This window comes from Amphiprion ocellaris, chromosome 9, assembly GCF_022539595.1.
Source record: "Amphiprion ocellaris isolate individual 3 ecotype Okinawa chromosome 9, ASM2253959v1, whole genome shotgun sequence".
NCBI classification, from domain to species: Eukaryota; Metazoa; Chordata; class Actinopteri; family Pomacentridae; genus Amphiprion; species Amphiprion ocellaris.
In genome coordinates, this window is record NC_072774.1 from 31,870,907 (window position 1) to 31,881,550 (window position 10,644).

Genomic DNA, 10,644 nt, shown 5'->3' on the forward strand with positions numbered 1-10,644 from the left:
ACTTGGCTTTTCCACGGTGGTGAAGGTGGTTAAAAAGTTTAAAGAAGCTGGCAGTGTCATGTACAAACCCTGTTCTGGACGACCAAATGTATCAGCTGAAGCTAAAGAACTGGTCATGGCTAAAATTCATGCTAGTCCCAAAAAATCACTTCCCTAACCCTAACCCTATCTTTCTATATGTCCATCCATGACAGCACCAGAGGAAAGTAACCAAGTTATGGGGGGCCGATAGGTGTATTAGTGTGCAGCTACATTACCTACCAGCAGATCACTCCATGACTCTGTAACTATCATTTGCAGCAGGCCTGCAGACAACAGCTGGTCCTCCCTGTTTCACTGCCATTAAGCAAGCTGTCAGTCACAAAGCTAGATTACTGTTCGTCTGTCATTTTTAGATCAAAGACAGGAACAAATACAAAAAAAAATCATGCCATCTGACTGAGCACATGACGACAGGAAATACTTATGTGAGCTTCTGTCTTCCTTTTAAATAGTCACTGGATTGAGCACCTTATTATCGCGATCAAACTGCAACAATTCACCTCGTGAGTAAGCTGCACGAGATGTGCAAGACGACGTGCTGATGCTGTCAGAGAGGTAGGAGCACAATAAAGGGAAGTTATTGTTCAAGGCTTTCTATAATCTGTAATCATCAACAATAAAGGTTCAAAACTCTGTTTAGTCAGTGGCTGTTAAGTTCCCATTTTATGACTTTAAGATCTCCTAACACTCATGAAAGCATAAGAAAATACACACAGACAGATAGAAGAACACCCACACCAGCTATTACATCCTCTTATTCCAATTTTTTCCAGCCTTCCCATCCCTGGAGGCATTACGCCAGTAGGTGGGTATTATTTCTCTTTTTCATCCCTTCAGATTCTGTCATATACACACAGGAGCACCTAAGGGTGCTGATGATTCACAGAAACCCAAGCCAGAGTGGGATGGAATAGGTGAGAGGATAGATAAAAATCCTTGTTTAACAAGTATTTTAGTAGCTCTGTATTCCTGGGCGTCTGATGCTTTGAGGCTCCACATCTCATTCGGGGCTGCAAATGGGTAACGGCACCTTGGGGTAACCTGCTGCCTCCCTACTTTGCTGTGTCACTGTGGCTGACAAAATGATGACTGAGGGCTTATGCGCATACGGCGGTAACACTGATCTCATTCTGCTGAGGTCACGATCAGCTACGCCCTCGATGATAAGAAGAACCACGTTTGCCCCGGCGGGTGGTTGTCTTCTTCCATGGCAGCTGGATGCACAGGGCGACTTCAGTGCTCCTCTCTATTTTATGACTGTAGATTCCAATTAGAATGAACATGCCCAGCTCTCTGTGTGAACGGCGGGGGCAGGTTTGTGTGTGACTTTGAGACAGACGGAGAATGATCCACACACAGCTGGCAGCAGAGGACTGACACACACACAGACACACACTGTCGAAGTGTTCCCTCATCACACAGCTGGTCACTTTCTCATAACCTCTGCTGACCTGTGATGAAAGCTCCTGCATGACTGCCATCTTGAATGGCACAATAAGCAAAAAAAAGAACACTAATTCACTTCTGATTCTGACTTTACGAACACAACATCAACTGTAGATTTCAAGGATCATTCAAAACATAATGCTTCTGACTCTGGGGGTGTGATAAGGGATCAGTTTGCCTTATTTTGCACATTAGATACAGTGTGTGCTAGCTAAGAAGACTCGCTAGTGTGCTAAGGCAAAATAGATGCATATCTTATATTAGCAGTAGAATATAAATGAACTCATCTTAAGCATCACTAAATTAACACTCACATTCAGATCAACAAAGCTACCACAAAGATCAGTCGTGTTTTATACAGTTCAGGCTGTCACCTCTAGGGCTGAGAAACGCAAAGTACCAAAAAATGGAGGTCAAAAGTTTTAGCTGAAATTTAGTAACAGGACACAAAGACTCCCCTTCCTGTCATAGGTATATAAATGCCTGCCTGCCTTAGACACCAATTTATTCTTATTTGCTGCGCCTCTCCTGCTTCTACTGCCTCCTATCTGCCTCTCTACATACTTTTGGGTCTGCCAGCCTGGGAGCTGTTCCTTATCCTTACCTTACCTCTCATCAGCATAGTCCTATATTCTCACTTTGAGGCTGGTTCTGAAAAATGAGTTAGTCCCTGCAGACCCCACTTTAAAATACCCAACTTTACAGCAGAAAAAACATGGTTAAAAGAACTGCTTCAGCTAATTTCCCTCACCCTTTAAATGCAGCTAAAAGTTATGCATAATTAAGAACGTGGCTGATTTCAGGTGGGGGCCTTCATAGGACAGTGCATGGTTGGGGTCACTTAGAAATGTCCTTATTTTTCAAAGAAAAGCAGTTTTTTTCAATAAAGATAACATTAGATGAATGATGAATCCAGTCTAGACATTGTTAATGTGGTAAATGACTATTCTAGCTGGAAACAGCTGATTTTTAATGGAATATCTCCATAGGGGTACAGAGGAACATTTCCAGCAACCATCACTCCTGTGTTCTAATGCTACATTGTGTTAGCTAATGGTGTTGAAAGGCTCATTGATGATTAGAAAACCCTTGTGCAGTTATGTTAGCACATGGATAAAAGTGTGAGTTTTCATGGAAAACATGAATTTGTCTGGGTGACCCCAAACTTTTGAACGGTACCATGTTCATATATTACTTGCACGGAATAAGGGAGAGTTTGAACATCTGCTGTTCAGCGACTTCTACTTTATGTGAAGACCATGTTGTGCAGAAAGCTCCACTCCAGAAAAAGCAAGTTATTTGACTGTTTTGTCAAGGAGAATACATTATTTGTAGATATAGAAAAGTTGAAAAGTAAATAAAATGGAATATTGACAAAAACATGGTATATGTGCCACGTTGAAGGTTCCACACTTGAAGGACCGGGGCCTTCATCACTGTGTTTTACCACAATCTCTTCATCTGGGCCAAACATTTTACTAGCAGGGTGCCTTTTAAGTATGGAACATTTACTATTCAACCCTTCTCCGCCTCAAATTGTCATCAGATTACTATCGGGTGCTCTTTCTTTGACTCCAGTAGGAGTATACTCACTGCATGGTCTAACTACCCACTTAAAATGATAGCAGCATGGTGGGGTCTAATCACTGAAGACATGCATATGTTTAGCCTTTTTCTCATTTCAGTGTCTCCTGGTTGAAAAGCATCTACCAATGTACTGTGCATGTCTTTAAAAAAGTTCTTAAAAGTTATATTTACCTTTACAAAGAACTAGCAGATCATTTAAATGTCTCAATGATTATTTCTAGATGTTATGGTACAGCTTGTGATGTTGCAGTTACGTCCCGGTTACACTTTTGCGTCTGATAACTAGATTTTTAGACGCAAGGGCACTTGATTATGCAAATTTCACTCTAACTTTTGACACATTTTTTCTGCTTACAAATGAAAATTTTAATTCATTAGCAACTAAATGCACCCCTGCCCAATTATACCAGAACTTACAACATCCTTACCATTCCAACAACAGCTACAAAGTAATGTATGCCGGAGGAAGTGCACATGCATCATTAAAGCAATAAAAAAGGATAAGCAAGAATAAATATAAGAAATTGCAAATGGAATTCATTACATAAGGCTCTAGTTTTCACAGCGTTAAGGTTTGTGCAGCGTTTTGTGCATCCTGACAGGATTGTTTGGGAAGATATGACTGGGTATATGGAATTTTTCAAATAAAGATATACAATTAGATTCAGATTCAGAAAACTTTATTTGTCCCCAGGGGGCAATTAAGAAATTACTGGCATACACATTCTTAGCAGGCATTTCATTAAAAACAAACAAACAAACAAACAAAACATTTGAATTTTAGTTGCAGGTTTAAATGTCCATTTAAAAAAATATTAAAATGAGTTATTGTTTTATATAACAATGGTTTCATATAGCAATAACTCAGTATTGGTAAATACTTCAACTGTATCTTCCAGTAACCCGTATAATATTTTTAAGCCATATATGAAACACACGACAACAAAATCGACATTTTTCCTATTTGTTTGACTATACAGCTAATTCCAAACAAATCTGAAAGCACATTTACTAATGTGCCACAGCGGATAATTTTCTTCTGCTTTTAATAATAATTTGTCCACAAATTTACCTTGGATAATATAAGGAAACTTTAGGTACAAGTTCCGTGTTTGTGACTTGCTTGAGACAGTCTGCAGACTTTATGATTTATCGACGTGTTCAAGTTTGGCTCTTTTCACAGTCTCAGCAGCAGAACTGTTCTGTACAGGTATGAGTCACCGTTCTACAGGAATAAAATCACTGAAGCTCACATGCTGTGCTACCATGGGCATTGCTCAGACTTCACACCTCAACACTGCACTTAAAGACCTTGGTTTTAGGTTATCCTTTCTATGCGCAACTGATGAAGTGACATTTGGTTGTGATATAACCCAGAAGCAATGGATGAAAAGCTATCAGAGTTCCTTGAATGGTACAACCGCCTTAAAGTCATTCCACAGTGTTGGCAGGAAGACTAAAGTGTGGCAGAATGTCAGCACTCAGACAAAGCTACTGGGCTTGTGAGTGGGCAGCTAGTAAACTATAGGTGTGTTCGTGCACCTGTTTTTCAACATTTTCAATAAAATCTCTGACAGAGAATGCTAAAAAATGTTTTAAAATCTTTAAATATTGCAAAACTTTGCTCGGCTGGATAAACCAGTGTATCACTAAAAGCAAAATGCAACAAAATCAATGGAAATTTCCACTGAGGCTTCCATGTGTCTGATGAGACAAAAAATAACCGACGGAAACTTCAAATGTTTGTAGAGCAGTGAGAAAATCTTAAGCTTCCTCACATGTATACATGAAACTAAAGTATTATATTTCCATCACGTTTTCTATGTTGTTTTTCCCCACTTTAGAACAGACTGGTGTTCCTTTAATGACATCACGTCGTTGCAGCCCCTTTATTGAAACTGATGAATTTGTGCCACTTGTTTATCTTGACAAACCAACTTATACAATTTGCATAAATGCAGTAAATGGAAACTGATGTTTTTTACATTTTCTTTTGCAGATTTTTTTTAAATGTTCACATTTATATAGATGTTATGCCCCTGAACAAGGGGAGAAATAACCACAGCAGTGTGAAGTTTCCTCAACAGACACTTTATGTAATGAGGAAAACTCTGCGATTCCCCGGAAAGTGGGAAGAGACAAAAACAGCTGATCTCAGACTAACCAATTGAGGTGCATGTGGAGAGCACAGGTCTCATGATCATGGCCTACATTAAACAATAAAGCATACAATGTGAATTCAACAACACTCAAATATTTTTACCCTTTTTAAACACAATCCTTTACCAATTTAAGCTAAAATTGGTAAACTTTTTTTTTTTTTGCCACAGTCTGAAACTTTTAATTCCATCTGTTTTTAACCCTGATGTCGTGAATTATGTATTTATCACATTTTAACTTTTAACCGATCACAATAGTATGTCCATTTAACCTGTCATGTACACAGTGTTCCGAAAAACATAACCGTTTATTACAGATTCTCCTAATGCATTTTCAAACACATCACATAGAAAACTTTCCAAAACCAAACTCTTGCTAGTTTGGCTGTGTTACATGCAACCTTTCACCTTTTTTTAAAGCAACATTTTAGCATTAACCATTATCCTGTCATTGCCACTTGTGACCAGTAGCTGCTGTAGCCAATATTTCTTAATACCTTTACACAAAATGTAGTTCAGTAAAGTGAGGCTGAAACTCCGGACACTCCCTCTGAAACCAGTTTATATACTTCTGTGATGCACTCAACATGTTTCCATCTGAAAATAAAACACAGCTCTATTCCCTGGCAACAGCACTCAGAAGTGTTCTCTCTGTATACCCGCTCCTTTATTGATTACCTGGAACGTGAACGATCATTGATTGGGTTGAAGATAGCAATGGTGATGTTGAATAATTCAGGCAATAAGCAGAGCAAAGTGCTTTGTAGTGAGAGGCTGATGCATCAACATTAAGAATCTAGACTCCGAGAGCAAAGCGAGACAAAGTCACAGTCTAAATGGTAATGTGGTTTGTGCGAATATGTGTGTTTACATGTGTGCGTGTTTGGTGTGCTTGGTAAGTCACAGCAGGTCTGGCCTGCCTGAGGGCGGTACTCACAGCTCGGTGTGAAAGATATGGGGGTGGCACTGCTGCACAGCCTGAGAGGATACTCTGTCTGAGGTCTGAGATGGAGGGAGGATGGGAAAGAGAGAGAGAGAAGGAGAGAGAACGATATTGCCACATATATATATATACACAGGCAGCTGTGGAGCGCCTGATAGAGTGAGGGGGAATGGAGAAAGAGTGAGGAGAGGAGGGGAGGGGAGGGGAGGGGAGGGAGATAAGCGCCTTAGAGGGTGGGAAAGATAACGATAGATAGGAAAAGCAGCATGGAGGCCAAAAGTGAGCGAACGAGACAGACACAGGAAGAGAAAGAGAGAGATATAGAGGAGGCGAGAGGCTGAATTTAATAAATTAGATCAGGCGCCTCGCTGGTTTCCTAGCAACCCAGACAAGACGAGCCGGGCCTGGCCTGGTCTGTGCTCCAGAGTAAAGGTCTTTCTCCTCTGCCTTTCTTCATCCTCATCCTCCTCTCACTCATATCAGGACACGATCATGGTCTCAGTCATTGTTAGAGATGAGTACATTTAGAGGCAGATTCATGTACTGAGGTAAACGATGCCATCGAGTACGACTCACAGACAGTATGTTTTTGCTGCATTGCCTATAATCCCAAAATCTACAATATGACCACTTACACAGTAAGGAAAAAATGTAGCTTTTGGGTACTATTTATAATAACTCAAGTATTGATATGCATATTGTCGCATAGCGATGTCAAACTGCAAATCTGTTACATTAGACAGCACAAGCAACAGCTCGAATATGTTCACTTCCCACACATCAAAACTTGCAGGGCGACAAATGTTGAATGAAACTACAATAAAACTTAAGAAAAGGACTAAAAAGTAGGGCTGGACCCAAATATCCGAATATCCGGTCCCGACGGTGGTATCCGATATTAATTGTAATGTCGCGTGATCGGTATTCGTCTCGTGAATTCGCCCAACGTATCTCCCAATCGGACGTTGCTATAGGAACCGATCCTAATATTCAGTTTGTTCCTCCATCCCTCTGTCACCCCCTTCCTCGTCAGACGTGACGCAACAGACCGAATATTCCGATATTTGTCATTAATAGGGCCCGAATATCCGGAGCCCAGAAACTGCTATTCAGGCCAGCCCTACACAAGAGTAGATCAAATTTTGGCTACACAGAAGAAAATTGCTACTTTTTAAGTGAGTGGTTACACAGCCACTATATACAGTGTTAGTTAAAGTTGGGACACACCCACTGACTAAAGGGTCTTTCTTTAGTTTTGCTATTTTCAATTATATAGAACAGCACTGTAGACAACAAAACTATGATAAAAACATGAGGGAAAATGTAGTGAAAAAAGCAAAATATGTTTCATATTTTAGATTCTTCAGAGTAGCCACTGATGACAGCTCTGCACACTATTGTCAGTATGTTAACCTGCCTCTTTAGGTCGTCTGCTGGACTGACTTCCAGTTAACAGGCTAACTGGTGGAATTTAATGTCTGCAAAGTAAGATTTATATGTGCAGAGCTAGTGCTGCTGTATAGCTGTATGATATGCGACATTATGGCAAATCCAACCACAAAAACCAGTGAACACCATTCATTAGGTATACCATCCCTTTAAAATCAACAGTTAACAGCATCTTAGATCAGAGACTACACCAGATGCTTCCCAGTATTCAAGCAGCTCAACATCCACTCTTGATGGGAGACTCTGTGAATCAGGCCTTCATCGTAGAATGGCTGCCAAGAAACCATTACTAAAGGAGACCAGGAAGAACAGAACTGTTTGGATCGAGAAACACAAAGAATGGACACTGGACCAGTGGAAATCTGGGCTTTGGCCCAGTGATTTCAATGGGGAGATTTTTGCCTGCAGAGGAGGCAAACGGATGCTATGTGCATGTTCAGTTTCCACTATGAAGCATGTAAGAGGAGCTGTGATGCTGGAGGGGGCATTAGGTGGTGACAATGTAGCGCATTTATTCAGAGGACAACACTTAACCAACATGACTACCATAACATTCTGCTGGGACACAGAAATCTGTTCTGGAAATTTCAGATGTCGAATAAAGACTTGCAAGCAGAAGACAGTCCTTTCTGACTTTTACTGGATGCCCCTCAGCAAATAGACCCAGTCAGTCACGGTACAGTGGCTCAATGACTGCCTCAGCTCTCTCAATAAACATCTTTATACATTTTGATGGAAATAATTGCATTACTAAATTATTTATTTGGCTCCTCGTCTGTCCGGATCCTCAGAAGAAAACTAGCTTTATGTAATTTCCACCCTTCCCAAGTACATTTACTTGGATCACACACTGGTCATCTTGTGGCTAAGGGGTCAGTTTTATAATGTTTGTTGCCCAATAAACAATATCCTCTATTGCAGACATGAGCTCTTATGAAAATATAATTGTTAATTAGCTTATGCACATACAATTCAAGACTGATGTGCAGTGTTCTTGTCTTTGTACTGTCAGAACAGGCGTGTAATCAGGAACACTCACATGTCCAGCGTTACATGAGCAGTGGATGTCTTACTCAGGTAAATGATAAACTGAGCAGGAAATGTGAGTAGATGATGAAATGCAACATTTCCCTCACATATACCATCCCATCTTAGCAGAACCATCATTTTTGTTTCAGCAGGACAATGAGCCAAAACTCACCTCCAGGCTCTGTAAGGGCTGTTTGACTGAGAAGCAGAGTGATGGAGTGTTGCTCCAGATGACTCCTCAGTCACCCACCGGAACCCAACTTACATGGTTTGGCATTAATTGCAGTGCATGGTGTCAGCTATTAAGCAGTAATTTCATAGTTTTGTTGTTATTAACATGGTTCTACAATATAGAAAATAGTAAAAACAAAGAAAAAACATTGAACCAGCAGGTGTGTCTTAACTTTAGACTGCTACTGTATACAGATACAACTACTTTAAAACGTCTGTTCAGTTTCAACTCTTAACTGTTTCCATTGGCCTTCTATCTGCATGTTATGTCCATATAATTTTTCTTGCTCCTGTAATAATAAAGATAACCTGTTATTTCATTTGTGACTAAAAACTGAACATGTTCCTCTGTTGAACTGTACACTCTGGTTGTGTATCGCTGTCGTATTGCCCAGTGCTAAGTGATACCAGATGGATAAAAGCATTATGCTCTACAGGAATTTCATTAATGTGACTTTCATTAGAGAGGTTTGGTGACTCAGGATGATTTAAACGCTCTTTCAGAGGCTCCTCTGTCCAACGATGGTCAGAGTTCTCTCCTGCTGGGGAGATAAAGTGAATACAGAGGTGAACCAAATGCATTTAATGTACAATGGCAACTCAGCATGACAGAGTCCTCAGTTAAGGTTGAGAGATTGGCCCTTCAATGCTCAAATCTGCTTGAAGTAATCCAGTATGATACTGTCATGCTTGTGAGAAAATCTGCCTGTAAAACATATATTATTTATGTACATATACATATGTACAGAGAGATCGAGCTCAGATACAAATGCAAAGCTGCAACTTTGGGTACTTTGATTTGAAAGTAGGTTTAAATAGTTTTAATGCAATGATTAAAACAGCAGAACATATGAAAACACAAGTCTGTAAAGGACTCATACTGTCACACAGTCATACTGGCTTTACATAGTGTGATATTAACTGAAAGAGAAGAAAATCAGGCTGCATGTACACTCATATCAGTTCCATCTTCTCCTGTGGGGGCTCATGTCAGCACTGGACCTGAACAGCAAAGCAGGACAAACCGTGTCTCTGATCTGCATGCAGCTGTTGTATAGTTATCTGCTGGAGAAGCTTTAAGGCATGACACAGCAAAACGGACAATCTCTAAAAGACTTCTAAAAGCTGTGCTCTCTTCAGTGGTACCGAGTATATTCTCTGCCCACTGCTCTGACTCCGTACCGGCTCCATTATTACCTCAGAGAATCAGCGACCTTCATTCTGGACCTGATTTTCTGATGATGATGCACATCCTCACATCTGATTTGGCCATGACTGGATAAGTGTTTGAAAACTCCAGCTCCAGTAATGAATCCTGTGATTCATCAGTGGGATATTCTCAGTCAGCAGAGTGATTCACATGTTTGTTCTGGCCCCACCCTGCCATGTTGTGTTTAATGGTCTCGTGTCAGAGGGATGGCATTACTGTAGCTTTATAGTGCGTACCCTGAGGTGTGCTCCCAGTTAATTGCTTGATATCCAACTAATGCCACTGATACACCACCCAGGAAAGCTCTGGTTTCGATATCTCAGTGGGTGGGGATACATTTCCACATGTAATCAGTCAACTGAAGGCTCCAAATAAATTCTCAATATGAGGCAGAAACCTTGTAGGATGTAATATTCTTATACAGATGCATATCCTTGATGAAGCTAATAAAACAAATGGCATTCCTTCTGTCTCCGAGGCTAATCAACAACTGCTGTAGCACCAAGAGGAAACTTTATTACACCCACTTCAATCATTCTCCAAACAGC